This window comes from Rhamphochromis longiceps, linkage group LG12 (genome assembly GCF_057381845.1).
Source record: "Rhamphochromis longiceps isolate RC_006_pf linkage group LG12, R_longiceps_female_GT1.1, whole genome shotgun sequence".
In the NCBI taxonomy this organism is placed as follows: domain Eukaryota; kingdom Metazoa; phylum Chordata; class Actinopteri; order Cichliformes; family Cichlidae; genus Rhamphochromis; species Rhamphochromis longiceps.
The window spans coordinates 1378978-1399923 of record NC_140568.1 but is presented as its reverse complement, the minus strand read 5'-3'; the positions used below and the strand labels follow the sequence as shown (position 1 = coordinate 1399923).

At 39.9% G+C, this 20946-nt stretch overlaps 2 protein-coding genes and 2 pseudogenes across 4 annotated transcripts in view; 2 read left to right on the top strand and 2 right to left on the bottom strand.

Moving 5' to 3' along the window:
* The window catches only part of apba1a (amyloid beta (A4) precursor protein-binding, family A, member 1a), a 220984-nt gene that overhangs the window by 81402 nt on the left and 118636 nt on the right, over positions 1-20946 (bottom strand). The window lies entirely within an intron of this gene.
* arid3c (AT rich interactive domain 3C (BRIGHT-like)) overlaps positions 1-20946 on the top strand; it is a 75286-nt gene that overhangs the window by 3907 nt on the left and 50433 nt on the right. The gene's annotated exons all lie outside the window — the stretch shown is intronic.
* LOC146656533 (uncharacterized) lies at positions 10466-13787 on the bottom strand (annotated as a pseudogene).
* LOC146656532 (uncharacterized) lies at positions 17394-19814 on the top strand (annotated as a pseudogene).

Below are 20946 nucleotides of genomic sequence, written 5' to 3'. Positions count from 1 at the left end.
AAAAAGGAACTTCTGATGATGACTGAACCAGCAGAGCACATCTTCCTGTAGTTTCTTTCAATCTCCATCTAGTGCTGAGGGGCGCGAAAACCTAAAGACCTGAAGAAGAAACACGTACGCAGCGCACTCGAAAACCAAAACTTCACAGGATGCTGCAGGATGCACCGTGAGATAAGAACCGTATTTCCCAGTTTACTTGGATCTGGAGTTTTGTGCCACGTGCACCAGCGGAGGACAGAAAGCTTGTGTTGAAGTTTCTCGGTGCATCTCTGGAATCTCTGCATTTTTAAAAATCTTTGTGTTTATTTGTGTATTCATCATAATATCTAATGCGTTTGTCGCAGATTTTTAAAAGTCATTTGTTTACTGTTCGGGACTTGTTTTAATATCTGATTTAATAAACTGATCATTGATTTTTTCACAGGAAACGATAAAATGCAACACAATCTTTTCTCCTTTCTTTTAATACTCGACTGCTCAAAATCTTTACATGTACAAAAAGCATTAATTCAATTAAGAATAACAAGTGAATAATGACTATGTATTAGTTTATGCTTGGAGAGCTCCTCCTCAGGTTCTTGGTTAAAAATAAATAACTAAACAGCTGCAGGGCAGGGGCGGATCTAGAGAAATTTTCTTGGGGTGGCATGAGGGTGGCAAAGAAATCAAATGGGGTGGCAAAATCAAAGCCTCCCCCCCCACAAACACACACATATGCAGGTGGTTACATATGGTTAAAATAATTCAAATGCAGTAAGTATACACGTTTTTCATATAAATATAGTCTATAACTTAATTATTGTCTGTAGCCCACATAATTACACACTTTAGTTACATGAAACATGTGAGTTTCTGTACAGCATGTATAATAAATAAATATGTAGCCCAATAAGTATAAAATCCAGAAAGCTACACAACATGGGGCGCTTCATTTACAAACACAAGTCTAACTTAAGTTTCACTGTTTTTGTTAGAAAACAGTCACATTGTTGCAGCTTAAATTACACAAAATGTCAGAAATCTGCACCGTCATGAACAAAAATTTAAACCTAATTTTTCATGATTTGTTGGATGAACCCTGAGGTCTGAAATACAACCGGACCTTTTTGACTCCTTTTGAGTTTATGTTTGTGTTTCACCCTCAGATTGTTTCATTTTATTTTTCCCCTTGCCTTGTTTGGTGTCATTTTTTTCAGCTCAACTGAATTTAGTTGTTTTTTTTCACTGACATACTGTTACTGATCTGAAATCACACAAAGAACTTAAAATCCTAGTAGTATTTTTTTACGGTAAAAAAACCCCCCACAGACATGTTGAGTAAATTTTTATAACTTGAAATGCAAATATAAATTTTTGTAAACATGGTAAATGGCCTGTATTTATATAGCGCTTTACTAGTCCCTAAGGACCCCAAAGCGCTTTACACATCCAGTCATCCACCCATTCACACACACATTCACACACTGGTGATGGCAGCTACATTGTAGCCACAGCCACCCTGGGGCGCACTGGCGAGGCTGCCGGACACTGGCGCCACCGGGCCCTCTGACCACCACCAGTAGGCAACGGGTGAAGTGTCTTGCCCAAGGACACAACGACCGAGACTGTCCGAGCCGGGGCTCGAACCGGCAACCTTCCGATTACAAGGTGAACTCCCAACTCTTCAGCCACGATCGCCCCCCATATATATAAACAACTATTTATCTAAAAATGCAGCCAATACACCTGCCGTTTCTTTCATTTTGTACAACCATTTAAAAATATTACTAAAACTAAAATAAGAGAACAATCAGTTGTCGCAGTAAGATGCCCCACAAATGATGTGTGCCAGTAAAAAAAAAGTTTGTCCACCAAAAGATAGAAGAGCACAGGGACAAACCTGCAGGCCTGATAACAGCAGCTGTATCACTCCGCTGGTTTTCTACTTAGTGACAGTGTTTACAAATGTGCCTCTGTGACATTCATTAGTGCCCTCACTGACACACTAAACAAAACGACTACACAACACAACACACTAAGTAAACACTCCACACTAAACGTCACAAATCTGCCACATCTAAACTCTCTCTCTCTCCCTCCCTCTCTCTCTCTCTCGCTGCCGTTACCGTCACTCCTAAAACTTTTCCCTCTTCCTAAACAACCAAATCCCACATGTTGACTTTGTTTTTTCAAATTGGTCGACATGGTGCATTTTTCCACCGATAGGAAACATGTGGCTTTTTTCCTTTCTTTACTGTTTTCGTGCTGTCCTTAGAAAACGCTTAAAACACACAAACGTGATGGCAGTGTTTAGAAAAAAGCGTGGCTGATATATTTTATCATAACTCTGGATTTACTGGCCTGTAATTAAAATTTAAAAACTTTGAAGTCCGAACTTTCAATGTGGCTGAAACAGAGACTCAGCGTGGCTGCAGCTTATGCCAGCTTACATCAGTCATGTGATCTGGAGGTGCAGCGTGTCTGTGGACCACAGAGGGTTAATAACACTCACCTTCCTTCCTTTTCCAGAGTGTAACATCCAACCACCTGTGTAAAATCCTAATTTCCCATGGTGTTGTTCAGAATGTGCTCTGGCACGATCATAAGCATCGCTTGCTACTGAAAACAAGAAAAAAGCCGTCCTGCTATGGGCTGAACCATTTGTTGATGGTGGGGGGGGGACACTATGCAATATATTCAGTTTTAGCATTTATATTCACTGTTGACTGTAACTACGCTCAAACTGTTAATGCTTTCTTATTTTAATAAACAACACTGTCATATGCAAAACTGGGGTGGCAAGGGATCATTTTAGGGTGGCACTTGCCACCCCATGCCACCCTTCTAGATCTGCCCCTGCTGCAGGATAGTGGTTGTGGAACGAGCTCCGTCTGTAGTATCATTTCAATCCCCTCTTCCTGGCATTTAAATCAACCATAAAACTGTCCATCTTCTGATCATTTGTTAATGTGAAACCTTTAAGTCACAATTCATAACAACAGCAAAGGTGAAAAAACAAATATTCCTTCTTTACAATGACGACATGATTTTTGAAAAGAACCAACTGAATATATCCTTTCTGTTTACAATTACTGTATTTTGTTTCTCACCTTATTTTTCCAGTTTTTCCACTTATATGAAAACAAATAACAGCCTTTTAGTATTTAACATCATATTTAGCACATTTTTAGTATACACAATACATATGTCAGGGTTTTGAGCTTTTTGTGAGTTGAGGAGTTATTTTGGTTTGAAGAAGGGATTTATGTCTATTTTCATAGTCTTCTGATAGTGGTCTGATTATTTGTTCCTTTGTGCTTTTAGTTGTCCTGTCTTGTACTTTGCCTTTGTTTTGTTGGTTCCCTTTGGTGACGCCTCCTGTATCGCTCTGCTCTCTCTTTGCTCTCTGTGGTTGTCTGATCTCCCCGTTTAGTTGAGCCAGGTGACTTGTCCCAGCTGTTCCCCATCCTCTCATTATCTTCCTCCTCTGTTCAGTGTTGGGTCGTCTCTTGTTCCTCGTCGTGTTTCCATGCCTGCATGTTGCCTGGATTTTCCATGTTCAGGTTTTTAAAAAAAAAATCACATTCAAGGTTTTGTTCTTTGTCTTTTTTTGTTTAGCGTGTAGTTTTCCCAGTTTAGTTCTAGTTAGTTTCTCCCCAGTGTGCAACTGCCTCTTGTTTTTGTACCCTTTTTATCAGCCTTATAAAACGGCTCACATTTCGTTGATATTCAAGTTTTGTTCCATGTTCCTTTGTGTCTGCATTGTGGGTCCACTCTGCACAATTCATACAGTCTGCCTCGGCACACTGACACCACACAGCTTACCACACAGCCAAACAGTGACAGAACAACATGAGCCTTTAAACTCAAAGCTGTTGGAGTACAGGCAGGAACTGAAGAGACTGCTCAAGATCTCCAGCTGCATTCACAGGACCACAGGTATAAGGATGATTTCTCTTGGACTGGCACTTATGGATATTCTTAGCAAGAACTCTTCCGCTTTTCCACAGTCTCCATTCTGTCCTGGTCTTCAGTTGCTTTGAAGGAGTCAGGGCCATGAGTTTGCTCTGTCACTCACCTCGACTTCACTGCCATAGTGGACCAGGTCTTCCATGCTTATCTCCTGGTCAGCCTCCCTGCTCGCCAGTTTCTGTAGGGCAGTCATTCTCAAACTGTGGTACGCAGGAAGTCTCCAAGATTTATTTTTTTTAGGATATAACTATTTAAAATATACATACATTAAAAATTCTTTACCACAAGGTCACTGAAACTGAGTTTAAATTAGGTTTTGTCCTTTTTGGAAAAAGGCATATTCTTTTTTATATCAGGCAACAGCCAAATTTACTAGGCAGCCTGACGAGGAGCTAAAAGGGCAGAGAAACTAATGAAAAATGACGATTCAAAGGCGATGCAATCCTGGCTTGGAAAACTCCAGCTTTGACCTAACAGCTGTTTATATTAATGTGGATTAAGAGTTTTACCTTTACTTTCACATAAGGTTGTTTGGATTAATAACATTTCTTGTCGGGGAGCAGAACAATGGTCTGAATGCTTTGTTGTGCCAAACACGCACACAAGAGCAGCGTTATCAACTGTCTGTATCCTCCTCTTGTTAATCTTTACGTTTTGTGTATTTATTTTATTTTTCATGTTATCATCAGAGTGGGTATAATGGCAGAGTGGACAAGGTGGTGAAGGCTAGGTTGGCGAGAGACCGGTAAAGAGTGACGCGTGACAGGAAGGGGGTGGTGGAGGGACAAACGTCTAGCAGGAAGCCATCAGACATGCTGGGTCTCCAAATGATGCATCTGCAATGAAACACACTAACAAACAGGAGTGCTGAAACCTGAAGCCACGCATCTCTGTGACAGCTTTGCATCCACCCCAGCAGAGGGAAGTGGGAGGCCCCTGATGGAGCGAGGAGACGGGTTGGAGAAGAGAATGAGCACATCCAGACCTGAAGATGCACTTATCTGTTTCATGTTGATAGCGATAGTCCAACAGGAAAGCAGTACCCCTCGGAGATTTCAATCCCCAGGAACAGAGTGTCAAAGTTATAATCCACAGGAAGACAATGGGAATCCAAGTCCTCTTAAATTTCTAATCTAACACGGCGAACATGAGCAGAGAAAAACCCATAAATGACAAAACCACTTTGTAAGTGCACAGTTTGGGCAGCGGTTGATCCCTTTTTCTGCAGCAGTTTCCAACTGTGAACCTTCTGAACCACTCATCTCACAGACGACAAAGGCAGCATCTCTTATCTGCACAACTTTCATAGCTGCTCATCCTTTGTCCCTTCTCACTCTTTCATTCGGAGCATCACATCTTCTGAGATAACATCTGGTTACATAGAAATACTTTCTCTCACTTGTTTCCTTCAAATCTCTGTGTGTCAATCACAGTATACTCAGTTATTTATTTTTAATGATTGTCAGACATTCTCTGAATCGTTGCTTAATCATTCTGACCAAGAACTAAAAGCAGGCAAGATTTGGGCTGTATGCCCTGTTTGCATTCCTCGCTGGTACAACCAACCCAGTACAGATGACACAGGCCAAATCACAGTAAAAGGTCAGGAGGTTAGGTATCAGCCTCATACTTTATGTCTTTGATTAAGAATAAAGATGACTTACTATTAGCAAAAGCACAAATAGATAAACTCTGTTCTTGAACTTTGTATTAAGATGTTAAGACCTGTAACCCTCTCTGGGACGTGATGACAGGTGTGCTCATCTCTTTCTATCCCCCTTTCCTCAACAATACACATAAAACTGTATTATTGGAAAACTGTGCATCAAAAGTAAAAATAATAATTAGTTTTAGAATTAAATGGACTGGTTCTTATACAGCACTTTTTTTTTTTAGAACTGTTTATTTAGTAATTTTTGTGGTAATAAACAAACAAACAAACAAACAACATGTTAAGGTTCTCTGACATGAGACCATTTAAGACAGGAAAGAAGAAAAAAACCAGACCAAGATTAATACAATAACATGTCGTAGAGATTTATAGCTTAATATTACAATGTTCCAGAGTTCTTGTTCGTTCACCCAAATCTGGCCACACAGTTCCTGGTAGAAGATCTTCACCTTCAGTTGCAAGCTTGCTGTCATTCGGTCCATTGTATGAACTCTTTTCAGTCTGTTTCCATTATGCTGTGGATGGTGAGGTTGTTTGTTTCCAATTCACTGTTATCATTTTCTTAGCTATCAGTAAGAGTATCCGTAGAATATATTTTTCATCTAAGGTGTACCTCTCCCTGAGTATAACTCCAAAGACAAATATGGTTGGGTTTAGTGCAGTATTTACTTGTAGGATTTGCTCTATTTATTCTTTGATTCTTAACCAGAAACCTTGAATTATTGGACAGTCCCAAAAGATATGTGAATAGTCTATCTATATCTCATCTAATTGTTGTTTTGCATTTTAGCTTTTTAAATATGTCATCTTTACCTTGTTGTTTATGTTCCTTCTCCAATCTTCTTTTTCATTTTCTAGTTCTACCTGTTTTGCAAGCCTTTGTTTCTTCATTCTGGCTCCAATAGAGATAAGTTTTGCCCTTATCGTGGCTTTACTGGCATCCCATACTATTGAGGGAGAGATACTACTATCATCATTTATAGCAAAGTATTCAGATAGAGCAGACTGTACTTCCTGTTTGACCTGTGGGTTTTTTAACAATGAGACGTTCAGTCTCCAGTGTTTAAAATAATCAAACATTCCCATATCAATGTTCAGAGTAACTGGGCTATCATCAGATATAGTAATTGATTGAATTGTTGTCTCTTTTGCCCTGAATAGCTCTTTTTTTAACATACAGAAAAAATCTATTCTTGTGTAGCTTCCATGCACATGAGACATGAATGTGAAATCTTTATCCGTAGGATGTTGATGCCTCCAAACATCTACGAGTCCCAGTTCTGCCATCATGCCTGAGAGACTTCTAGACATTTTGGACTGGGGTCTTGTTATTGCTAGTTATTCTATTTCAGAGAGGTGAGTTTCTTGAATCAGGGCTACAGAGCACTGCAATCTCTTTAGTTGACCTAAGATTTCTTTTCTCTTAATTGGGTTATTGATTCCTTTTACATTATAGCTAACAAAGTTCATATATCGCGTTCTCTATATAATTGGATATTCCCCTTTCTTTCCTGTATGTACCGAGTATATATATACTTAGTCTGTAAGAGAAAATGTGAACTCAGGTCTATAACATATGTCAGAGAGAAAGAAAACTTAAAGCTAAAAAAGAACAAGACTTCCATCCTTCCAGTCGTCCACATTGTGGGCAACCCCCATTTGGTACGGGGCAGAGAAGTGTGACCCTCTTTCTCTGTGGGAAAAGTGCTTAATGCACAAATAACCAATATTACACTATTGTGTATAAGAGGTCTTAGTAAGTGTAGTCCACTCATATTAATCCTAAGCATGACCTCCGCCCAGACTAAAATATAACTTTCTAAGATAAGTGACATTTTACTACCCAAAATGAATTCCCGTCTATATTTTGGTAAGAACAGGTAGTGTATGTGGTGTACTTCTTACATTTTTGTCTCCCCCTTTTCCACACACTTTCAAATCACTCTGACGTTTAGTTAATTTAATGTCCTTCCTGCATGAGGACCCTGAGGTCCGAGATCGAGAACGCCGCCTCCCTTTGCCTTCTCCTGTTGTTTCTCCAACCTTCTTTCAGCTCTTCTTCGATGTGCCGTCTTTCTCCGCAACCTATTTCGACTCCAATCTCTTTCAACTGTTGCGCAGCCTCTGTTAATGTTGCAAAGGTCTTCTCTCCAGTGTCCAGTTTTATTCTCAGCTTCGCTGGGTATAGACATTTTTCTTGCACGTTTTTTTCTTTTAAGTTGTTTGATAACCTCGTATACTCTAGCTCTCTTCTTCTGTAGGTCAGGCGAATAGTCTTGGTCTCTGACATTCACACTCCGATGGACGAATCGCAGAGTGACTTGGCGTTCGTATCTTGGTGTTCGTATCTTGGTGTTCGTATCAGCATTGAATGGATTAATATTACTGCTGCTTATGTTTAAGGTTGAGCTCATTTTAAATACTTTATTTGATTTAATGTCCAACAATGTCCGAGTTCTATAAATCATGCTTCTTATAAAACGCGTTTCTACTCTACATGAAAACTTAGTGTTTATAGAACATTCATCCATTCATGCCACCGCCTTTATCTAGGCCTCAGTATTCTCTATCTAACAGCTACAATCTGATGTATTTGTATGATTGGGAGAGCTACTTCAGGGTCAGGATCTCAAAGATCCTTTGGCATGCAGACTGAAGCAATAGCCAGGGATCAAACCACCAAGTTTCCCATTATTACAGCAGATGCTCTACCATTCAGGCTACAGCCACCCATAAGCTGAGAAACACAGGACTACATCTTGACTCTGTAAAAGTATCTTAACACAGTAGCAAACACAAAATATCAGATGAATCAGACAAAGGCTTGAGCAGCGTTTGACATGGTTAACTCTTAATATCAACACCTGGTCAAACTTATTAGATTCAGACCTTCTCATAGATGCTAATCTGAAAGCACTGGTGATGCTTGCACCAGGTAGACTTGCCTGTTTTATTAGATCAGATATGGCTTGCATCCCTGCTTCATCATCATCTGAGCTCTTCTTGCTAACGTATTAACAACTTCTTCCCGCTTCTCTACATCATACATGGTGGCCAAGGTGGCTACCAATAGGAAAGGCTGTTACGATGATAAATCACTGAAGCCTGTTTACTTGCTAATGCTAGCTGTTTCCACACAAAGTGCAGATGGTAACTGAGCTCAGAGCAGTGATAGCACAGTGAGAAGCAGCCTGCAGACGATGGCAGTAAAAACGAGGATGCAAGCAGGTGGAGAGCTTTATGGGAGAGTGGACAGCTGATCACCTTCTGTGCAGTTCTGATGACCCTCTGAAGTGTTTTCTTATCGGTTGTTGTGCAACAAGCGTACCACACGGGGATGGCGTGCACCAGCACACTCTTGAATGTGGCTCGATAGGACACTAGCAGGTCAGTCTGCAACCTGTTCCATCTCAAAACCCTCAGGAAATGGGCTTCAGTGGACAAAGGTGGGTCCACTGGAGACCCAAGACCCAAGAGTTCTGACAACAGTGCTGTTATCAGGGGAGAATTTTGATTGTTCTCTCATTTAAGCTACAGTCGTATTTTTAAATGGTTATAACAAAACAAAAAAACAAACACCAGAGGCATTGGCTGTATTTTTAGATAAATAGTTGTATATAATTTTATTGTTTTCAAAATTTGTGCATGACTTTTAAAATGTACAATTTCTATTTGCATCTCAAGTTATGAAAATCATTCCCTAAGCATGTTTGTGGTTTTTACAGTAAAACAAATATAACTACGACTAGGATTTTATGTTAGTGTGTGATTTTTTTTTTTTTTTACTGTACAGGCTACACAGTACATAGACTCAAAATTCACATGTGTAATGTAACTGAAATGTTTAATTTTGTGGGCTACAAAAATAATGAAGTTATAGAATATATTTATATGAAACGTGTATATTTACTGCATTTGAACCATATGTAGCACCTGCAGATGTGTTTTAAAAAGGCTTTGATTTTGCCACCTCGTTTGATTTTCATGCCACCCTAAGAAGATTTCTCTAGTTCCACCCCTGCACTCGACTATTAGAGAAGAATAATGCACTGCGCCACCAAGCAAAAAGTACCACTTTAAAATAAGACTCCCCTTATAGATGGCTAATAAATAGTTTATAGCTATATTATTAATTAATCTGTAAATGCATAATAAACCATTATTAATGGTTTATTATGCATTAGTTAAGGGCAAGAACGAGAAAAAACTGACCGGTTTCTTGCCAAATAGTGAGCCAAATGTGTTCACCTATATATTTCATCTAGAGTTGCTATATTAAACATTTCAGACTAAGTTACTATCCTGTAAGCACAATCAGCATTTGTAAACATATTTTTTATCATATAAAATTGTACTTCATAAATACATTATAAATATCCACAACTATCAATCGGAGCCTTGTTGTAAAGTGTAAAGCATGACACCATTTATTTATGATCAACAAACATTTCTAAGTATTACTTGGCATTATTATAAAAAGTATAAAGCACCAACAGTTATTTAGTATTGCTAAACTTATATACAAGCATTTTAAAGATAACTAAAACTATATTAAGGAAACAAATCCCATCCCTAAATCCACCACTGGCATAAAACAAAGGAAAATTATAATAATTATAACATAATAAATGATTATACCTTAACTGAAACTGCACAGCTGTATTATTTACTCTACACACATTTATACAAATCAAAATATTAAAAAAAACCCAATAAAATAAACTAACAGGTAAATCTCTTAGTTGTGTGGAAACTCAACACATATGTGAACAGATCTTTGAAAAACGGTTGGTTTTGCAGATCTTTGCTTCAGTTCAATATGTTCAAAACAAACAAAACCACTTAGAACAAATTAGGGTTTCCGACAGATTTCCCTCTTCGAATTGGAAGCAAAGTACCAGCCGCCTTCATACCTTCTATTTTGTTTTTTACTTCATCACTGCCTTGAATTGCAGCCTCACATCGTTTAAGCTAGTACCGTCTCTCCACTAGGCCTGTTGGACAGTAGCTCCTGGAAAACATTGGGGACCGCAATAGCAAGCTCCCCAACTGATGAAGTGGACACAACAGTGTTCCTGTCGAGCCCATGCTTCTGGAAAGCTTTGGTCATGGTCTTCGTCTTTGGAAATGTCTTGAGGAGGGATTTGTATCGCTGCACAATGTCATTTAGCATTTGAACTGAAAATGAAAACAAAGCAAATAATTAGAAAAGCAAATGCACAAAGCATACTAATCTATACATATATATACACACATAGACAGATATGTATATATGACGTAGCAAACACAGAGTAGTTTTTAGAACAAATTAAAATCATAATACTATCTTTTATGTCACATTTATAGTATCCTCTTCTGTAAAATTTTCTCTTCCAAAATCTTTTGCTCACCACGCTGCCGGAGCTTCTTCTGCTCCTTCTTGGGTTTCTTGACTCTTGAATGCTTTTTCTTGTATTTGTGCTTTCGCTTCTTTGGGGATGAAGATGAGGATGACCACACAGACAATACAGATGAAGATGCGGAAGATGAATCTGAGTTTTCAGAACCCTTCGAGGAAAATGGATCATTGAATGGTTCGTCTTTAGGTGGCTCTGCAGGATGCAAACAACAAAATGGCTGCTTTTAGAAACAAGATATTTGACACCACTCAGATTACACTGAGTGACAAAGATGTGCAGAGTAGCTGCTACTTCAAAGCCCCCTGCTTTTCAATTACACAACTGATGATTTAGTAAGCTTATGTGCTTAAACAGAATGACAATTTTGTTAAAGAAAATCATCATGTGAATAAAGTGTATTAAAAAAAAATTCCCCACTCGCCCCTGCGGGCGGTTTATCCTTCAAGCTCGGGTCCTCTACCAGAGGCCTGGGAGCTTGAGGGTCCTGCGCAGTATCTTAGCTGTTCCCAGGACTGCGCTGGAGCCACTCGCCTAGCTTGGGAGTCACCGCACCTAGTGCTCCGATTACCACGGGGACCACCGTTACCTTCACCCTCCACATCCTCTCGAGCTCTTCTCTGAGCCCTTGGTATTTCTCCAGCTTCTCGTGTTCCTTCTTCCTGATATTGCTGTCATTCGGAACCGCTACATCGATCACTACGGCCGTCTTCTTCTGTTTGTCTACCACCACTATGTCCGGTTGGTTAGCCACCACCATTTTGTCCGTCTGTATCTGGAAGTCCCACAGGATCTTAGCTCGGTCATTCTCCACCACCCTTGGGGGCATCTCCCATTTTGACCTCGGGACTTCCAGGTTATACTCGGCACAGATGTTCCTGTACACTATGCCGGCCACTTGGTTATGGCGTTCCATGTATGCCTTGCCTGCTAGCATCTTGCACCCTGCTGTTATGTGCTGGATTGTCTCTGGAGCATCTTTACACAGCCTGCACCTGGGGTCTTGCCTGGTGTGATAGACCCCAGCCTCTATGGATCTTGTACTCAGAGCTTGTTCTTGTGCTGCCATGATTAGTGCCTCTGTGCTGTCTTTCAGTCCAGCTTTGTCCAGCCACTGGTAGGATTTCTGGATATCAGCCACCTCCTCTATCTGCCGGTGGTACATACCGTGCAGGGGCCTGTCCTTCCATGATGGTTCCTCGTCTCCCTCCTCTTTCTTGGGTTTCTGCTGCCTGAGGTATTCACTGAGCACGCGGTCAGTTGGGGCCATCTTCCCAATGTATTCTTGGATGTTCGTTGTCTCATCCTGGACTGTGGTGCTGACACTCACCAGTCCCCGGCCCCCTTCCTTCCGCTTAGCGTACAGCCTCACGGTGCTGGACTTGGGGTGAAACCCTCCATGCATGGTAAGGAGCTTTCTTGTCTTTATGTCAGTGGCTTCTATTGTTAGGTTTTGTATTGTTGATTGTCATTTATGCTTAGAAATATTTAACCATATATGCTTAGAGGTGTATAATCGATTGTGTAGTGATAGGATGTGTGATCTTTAACAGGCTGCAAAGGCTTGGTGTGTATTCCACACTGGAATGCACACCTACATCCTGGGAGCATGAGAAGAGGTCGTACCTTGTTTTATTGTTTTTTGGTAGGATAAACGTGGCTATATCTGTTTTAGGCTAAGTGCCTTTTGTTTAGATGAACTGTTGGACTTCCAGACCAGCAGGTTTAGGGAAGTCATTTATGGGGTCACACTCTGACCCCACACACACACACACACACACACACACACACACACACACACACACACACACACACACACACACACACACACACACACACACAGTATTCTTTGTTCACATGTATACCTATGTAAGATGTTATATGTTAATGACCCTATGCATATTCATGAAACCACAATAAAAGGAGTGCTATGGGGAACCTGGCTAAGAGTCTGACGGAGGTCAAGTGGTGGAACGACACTTGGCTCCAGGCAGGTGTCCCTCATGCATGAGTAAGAAGAAGAACTTTGCCTACTTCGTGTCTTGCTTGCTGTGTAATTATATTGTCTTCAACGTTCCAGCGAATAGGTTCAAGCTACAAACCTATCATCTATCTCCTCCTTTGGCCAGCCTATTACCCCAGCAGGGTACCTGATCACAGGCAGGGTGTAGGTGTTGATGATAGCTGACTTCGGAGAAAATGTCTCTCTCCTTCCAGTTCTTCAGTTCTCTTCTTTTGCCACTCCAGTTTCTCCTTAAGAAAAGTCAGTTTCTCTCACTCCTTGTTAAGAAGGGCAGTTGCAGTAGGGGCAGGATTAGAAGAAGAATCTAAAGTACAAACAATTATTAAATGACAATACTAAAATAATTTATAATCTAAACTTGGGAAAAATATTGATTAAAACGCTCACAACTTGAATTTATAAAAAGCCACTTTGTAAAAAAAGTTATGTTATATACACCTATGGTGGTTCAGACGTTTCTAAATCAAGGCAAATAATTCTTATGTGTACTGCCTTACTGGGGTAGTTAATATAAATTTAATGATGCACATAAACAAAACTAAAAATATACAACTAAGTGATATCAATTTTTGGAATAACCAATAGCAATAGAGCTATTCACATGTTATGTGATGTTAGTTAGCCACTGTAGCTAGCAGCCAAATGGCTCGGTAGCTAGGTAGCTAGCAATATACTCACCGTCATGTCTAACTGCTGATGTCGTTGGCTTAGTGCAATCTAGATCTTTTTGTATCTCTTCGAACATGTGCTAACAAATTTTTATCTTCTGCTCCATCCATGGCGCGGCAACTTGAACGAGTGCCTTCAGTGTGTCTGTTCGTGCCCCTGTGGCTTGACCTTCCAGAGCGCTCCACTGGCTGTCGCGCTCTGATAGGAGGGGCTTTATTTCCTTAATAAAGTTAACTGTGATTGGATGTTTGTATAAGCTCCTCTGCGTTTAAATAGACCCTGTGCACGAGAAAATGCTAACTTCCTGGTTTGAGACCGGATGTGGGGTTGTACATTTCCGGTAGCTTTGCTACTGCGAAGATATACTCCAAAATCCAAAACTCGAAAACTGAAAGAGTTACAAAGAGCAGAAGGTGGGAACACTCACCGCTGTTGTGTCATAAAAAATCTAATGATCAATTTTGACGTTTAAAGAGTTTCGATCGATCAGTTGTTTACATCACTCAACACAAGCAGAACTGCATCACTGCAGCAGAAGACACATCGTCCACATGCAGAAGCACATCTCTGTGTAGTGACTGGTCTTATGATTTAAACAGGCAAATGTTCAGCATTCAAACTACAGGTGAAGAACAGTCAAACCAGATGTTTCCCGTTATGTCGAGATCAGCTCGTCAAGTACACACCTACACAGCATGTTAACAAACCGTGAAAAAAGCCACACAAAAAATGAATGATTGCTGATAAGGGTTTCTATACATTAGTATGTACGAAGGGTATGTTTTGACTTACCTTCAAAATTACAGCGGTCCCTCACTGTAACGTGGTTCACCTTTCACCTCGCTGTTTCGCAGATTTTTTAGTGCAAGTTTGCTTATTTTTACGTCACATTGTGTCCTGCGTCCTGATCGCTGCAGACGATCTCCTCCGTGACGTCTCTCCTGTACAGTACAGAATCGCTGCATCGATGCTAGCAGTGTGACTGAAGTGCAGTGCTGGATGTCCACGATGTCCACCAAACGTTTTGCACCGTCTGAAAATAAAATTGGCTGCTTGATTTCACCTCTCGCTGGTTATTTTTAGAACATAACACCCGCGATAAACGAGAGACAGCTGAGAAATATAACATTTGAATCCTTTTCTCTTTTGCTCTGAGGCGCGGGGGAAAAATATCGACAAGTCGATGAACATCATTTACAGATATGTTGGGTAAATGCCCGAGACGTCTATAGAAATGTAAATCGCCGCTTGATTCATTCATTCGCTTAACTTGTTTTGGACCGTAAACTAGGCGCGAATAGGACACCGGAAACACAGCTCCCCACAGGAGTTTCCGCACCGGAAGTAGCATATGCTAACGTGCACACAGTCTTTTAAGTTTGTTTTCCCTCCCTTTGGCGGCAGAACATATTTTTTAGCATGAATCCAGCAGGTAGATCTACATAACAAAGTCGGAGATACATTATAACAGGTGAAACAATCCTCTTTTTTGCGTGGAACTATTTTTGATTATAGGGCTTGTTTTATATAGCATGTGAAGTTCTTTAACTCTGAACCGATTTGCACTAGACTCCCATAGAGTATTTTACGGTGTTTCGAGGTGATAATAAAATTAATTACTCATGTTTTCCACCAGAATGTCTTTGGGAATGAGATTGCGCGCCAGAATAGAAGGAAAACAAACTAAATGTAAGGCACTCAGGCTCATTAAATGGCTGCAGAAGAAACACCTGCTAAAAAAGAAGCTTAGATGCCCTGTTTGTCACCATAAGATGAAAATGATTTTCGTGGTGAAGAAAGACCAATATATGTGGTATGTATAATGCATGATAATGTAGTGCATGTTAAATATTACAAAATATTTCTGTTATCAATGCAAGAGGCAGCAGTAACCCCTTTTCATTATTATTTTCTTCATACTTAATTTTGTGATTATCTTTTCAATGAATGCTCTTGTTTAAGGGTCCATTTCTTTATTTTACTCATTGATACAGTGGGGCAAAAAAGTATTTAGTCAGCCACCGATCGTGCAGGTTCCCCCACCTAAAATGATGACAGAGGTCAGTAATTTGCACCAGAGGTACACTTCAACTGTGAGAGACAGAATGTGAAAAAAAAATCCATGAATCCACATGGTAGGATTTGTAAAGAATTTATTCGTAAATCAGGGTGGAAAATAAGTATTTGGTCACCTCAAACAAGGAAAATCTCTGGCTCTCACAGACCTGTAACGTCTTCTGTAAGAAGCTTTTCTGTCCCCCACTCGTTACCTGTATGAATGGCACCTGTTTGAACTCATCATCTGTATAAAAGACACCTGTCCACAGCCTCAAACAGTCAGACTCCAAACTCCGCCATGGCCAAGACCAAAGAGCTTTCGAAGGACACCAGGAAAAGTATTGTAGACCTGCACCAGACTGGGAAGAGTGAATCTACAATAGGCAAGCAGTTTGGTGTGAAAAAATCAACTGTGGGAGCAATCATCAGAAAATGGAAGACATACAAGACCACTGATGATCTCCCTCGATCTGGGGCTCCACGCAAGATCTCATCCCGTGGGGTCAAAATGATCATGAGAACGGTGAGCAAAGATCCCAGAACCACACGGGGGGACCTGGTGAATGACCTGCAGAGAGCTGGGACCAAAGTAACAAAGGTCACCATCAGTAACACACTACAACGGCAGGGAATCAAATCCCGCAGTGCCAGACGTGTTCCGCTGCTGAAGCCAGTGCATGTCCAGGCCCGTCTGAAGTTTGCCAGAGAGCACATGGATGATACAGCAGAGGATTGGGAGAATGTCATGTGGTCAGATGAAACCAAAGCAGAACTTTTTGGTATAAACTCAACTCGTCGTGTTTGGAGGAAGAAGAATACTGAGTTGCATCCCAAGAACACCATACCTACTGTGAAGCATGGGGGTGGAAACATCATGCTATGGGGCTGTTTTTCTGCCAAGGGGACAGGACGACTGATCCGTGTTAAGGACAGAATGAATGGGGCCATGTATCGTGAGATTTTGAGCCAAAACCTCCTTCCATCAGTGAGAACGTTGAAGATGAAACGAGGCTGGGTCTTCCAACATGACAATGATCCAAAACACACCGCCCGGGCAACAAAGGAGTGGCTCCGTAAGAAGCATTTGAAAGTCCTGGAGTGGCCTAGCCAGTCTCCAGACCTCAACCCCATAGAAAATCTGTGGCGGGAGTTGAAAGTCCGTGTTGCTCGGCGACAGCCCCAAAACATCACTGCTCTCGAGAAGATCTGCATGGAGGAATGGGCCAAAATACCAGCTACTGTGTGTGCAAACCTGGTAAAGACCTATAGTAAACGTTTGACCTCTGTTATTGCCAACAAAGGTTATGTTACAAAGTATTGAGTTGTATTTTTGTTATTGACCAAATACTTATTTTCCACCCTGATTTACCAATAAATTCTTTACAAATCCTACCATGTGGATTCATGGATTTTCTTTTCACATTCTGTCTCTCACAGTTGAAGTGTACCTCTGGTGCAAATTACTGACCTCTGTCATCATTTTAAGTGGGGGAACTTGCACAATCGGTGGCTGACTAAATACTTTTTTGCCCCACTGTATGTTCTCAGGTGCTGCAAATGAGCAAGTCATAGGAAAGTTTCCAGAACAAATAGAACTGGCTCCCTCTTTGAGAAATCAAAAACATCTCTTTTCAGTTGGATGAAGTTCATTTACAGGTATATGTAGATGTAGACATCAATAGCAATGCACCTTTCATAATTGAACACCAATACAAGACTTGTGAAATACAATTAGGGCCTCAGTAAGTAATAATTGTCTCAATTTCTATCACAGATTTTCACAAGGGCTCAGGCTCAGACAAATAGATATGATCAATGATGAAGTGGCTGGCAGCTCCAGAACACTAAGTAGCATGGCAAGACACATTTGACATGTTTGCATACGTGCAATTAAAAGACACAGATGTGGTTATAGATGAAAGCTGTCTCCGTCATCAACGAAAGGTTGGTAAACTCTCAGACAGGTTTGTTAGAATCAATGCAGATCTGAATGTGTCCTCTAAACATGGAAACCTTTACCATAAGTACAAAAATTAGTTTTCAGTGTAGTAACTATATTATTAGTGCAACAAATACAATAAAAAATCAGTTAACCCTTTAAGACCGACCATAGAACCAAGTCCGCTAGAGCTTATAGTATATGTTTACATGCTGTGGAGCCATTTTTTGGAGCATTTCAAGTTGCTATACATCAATACAACCATTATAGCCCAAATTTTAATAATATGTCTGCATTAAGTGCATAGTAATTACATAAATTGCAAAAAAGTGCAATAAACTACAAAAAAATTGAAAATTGTTTTTGTTTTTTAACATATATTTCTAGTTAGAGAAATTTAAGAGGTTTATCCCTCAAAACTGTAAATACAAAAAAGTTGCACAAACTAGTTTCCCACCAAAGCAAATTTATTTTGAGTGTTTTCATAGTTTTATTTTTGAGATACACCAATTTTCATATACTGCAGGAAAAACGAAAAAATATATTATAGTGCAAATTTGCAAAATAACAGCATATGCATCAAAATAAACTATTTCCAGCAGTGCAATCTGAGTCCTAAGCATCCCAGAAACGACACAGAAGGTCATGAAGTCAAACATAACTTTTAAAAACACAAGTATAAGCTCATGAAGCCACGATGGTAAAAAAAACTACATTTCCGCAAAATGACGTCACTTCCGGTTTCAGGCAGGTCATGGCGGACATGTGATAGTTCGCGCTGATGGACGTAGGAAGTGTTACAAACAGCTGATCGGTCACACAAAGCGTGTTTCTGGAATATTATGTTTTTGTTCCTGCAAGCGCTTTTTATGCAGTTTTTGCAAAGCTATATGTGGAACGAAACCGTGACCGAGGACAAGCTGATGGCATCAGATGTAAGTACAACTCCTCCGGTTTCATATGCAAAAAAAATTATTGCGCTAGCTTACGTGGTTGCAGTGCTACCGGGATTTAAAAATAGTTACGCAAAATGGAGCGTGCCCGCTCCGACCGGTTCTAAAGGGTTAATAAATATATATTTACTCTAATAATTACTTGAATATTTTAACATTCGAGTAAGAATTAAAATATTTCAACAAAAAATACTTTTAATCCCAAAAGGAAATTAAAGTACAGAAAACAGGTATTCAACCAACATCTTGGCCATCCTGTTAGGTAGTGAAGTTAAATTCCAATTTACTTTAATAACAGGATTATGACTAAAGTTTTAAGAAGCAACCATCTTTTTGAATGTTTCTTTGTTTAATTTTATTCTTTTTGTTTTCAGTATGCACGTGGACGCTTTGGAAATGCATGGAAAAGGAAGAAATGGGTATTTGGAATGATGTGAATTAAAGACAAAAGGCGAAGGCTCGTGTTAAAACTTGTTGAAAAACGATCAAGGCGCCACCTTGTTCCTCTGATCAGACAGCATGTTAAGTTGGGTAGTGCCATTATCAGTGATGAGTGGAGAGCCTACAAGAATGTTTTGACAAACATAGGGTACAGACATTACACTGTAAATCACAGCAGGTGGTTTGTAGATCCTCAATCTGGCAGTCATATCGAAAGGGCTTGGATGACCATCAAAGGACATGTCCGTAGACTAAGAGGAAATCGCACTGAGAAGTTGCTGGAGGAACACCTGATGGTTCTTGAGTGGTCATCTTGTCTTGGTTCGCGACACCCTGATGGACCACTGGGACGCTTATTTAAGGACATACAAAAAGTATTTCCAGTTTGAACCAGTCTGGCATGAACTTTTTTTGGAGTGGGTGACTGTTTGGTGTTTTAAAAAACACATTTAATGTTACATGTGTTACTCTTACAATACATTGCCATTTTTGACAGTAGTTAAATGTTATTTCAAGCACTGATTGTAATTAAGGTCTAAGTGTTATAAACGGTGACATTATACATTTAAGACTCTCTTTTGTCATTTATAAATGTTTAGTAGTCATTAATAAATGGTGTCATGCTTGACACTTTACAACAAGGCTCCGATTGATAGTTGTGGATATTTATAATGTATTTATGAAGTACAATTTTATATGATAAAAAATATGTTTACAAATGCTGATTGTGCTTACAGGATAGTAACTTAGTCTGAAATGTTTACTATAGCAACTCGATGAAATATATAGGTGAACACATTTGGCTCACTATTTGGCAAGAAACCGGTCAGTTTTTTCTCGTTCTTGCCCTTAACTAATGCATAATAAACCATTAATAATGGTTTATTATGCATTTACAGATTAATTAATAATATAGCTATAAACTATTTATTAGCCATCTATAAGGGGAGTCTTATTGTAAAGCCGGTTTTAGAATGTTTGAGGCGCACAACACGAGGTTGAGGCCTCACTGTAACCAGCACGCTCCGTTTTGCGTAACTATTTTTAAATCCCGGTAAAACTGGAACCACGCAAGCTAGCGCAATATTTTTTTTGGAATAAGAAACCGGAGGAGTTGTACTTACATCTTATGCCATTAGGTTGTCCTAAGTCACAGTTCCCTTCCACATATAGCTTTGCAAAAATTGCATAAAAAGCGCTCCAGGAACAAAAACATAATATTCCAGAAACACGCTTTGCCGATCCGATCAGCTGTTCATAGCACTTCCTATGTTGGAATAGACGTCAGCGCAAACTATCGCATGTCCGCCATTACCTGCCTGAAACCGGAAGTTTCCACGGAAAATGTAGTTTTTTACCTTCAGGGCCTTATAGACCTATACTGCTGTTTTTAAGTCATGTTGACTTTATGCTTTTCTGAATAGTTTCTGGGATGCTTAGAACTCAAATTGCACTGCTGGAAGTAGTTTACTTTGATGCACATCCTCTTTTTTGTAAATTTGCATGATAATATTTATTTTCCTTTTTCCTGCAGTATATAAAAATTGGTACATGTCAAAAATAAAACTATGAAGACACTCAGAATAAATCTCCTATGGTTGGAAACTATTTTGTGCAACTTTTTTGTATTTACAGTTTTGAGCTTGTTGCGTGAGCTTCGTAAAAAGCCTGCCTCAGGTATGCTTTTATCCACACCTGACTAGGTGTGGCCAGTTAGCATCAGCTGAACACATTGAAGAGATTAGGGGCTGCAGAGGAGGGTAACAGAGCTATAAACCTCTGAAATTCGTGTAAAAGCGAAGCTCTCAATTTACCGGTCGATCTACGTCCCTACCCTCACCTAT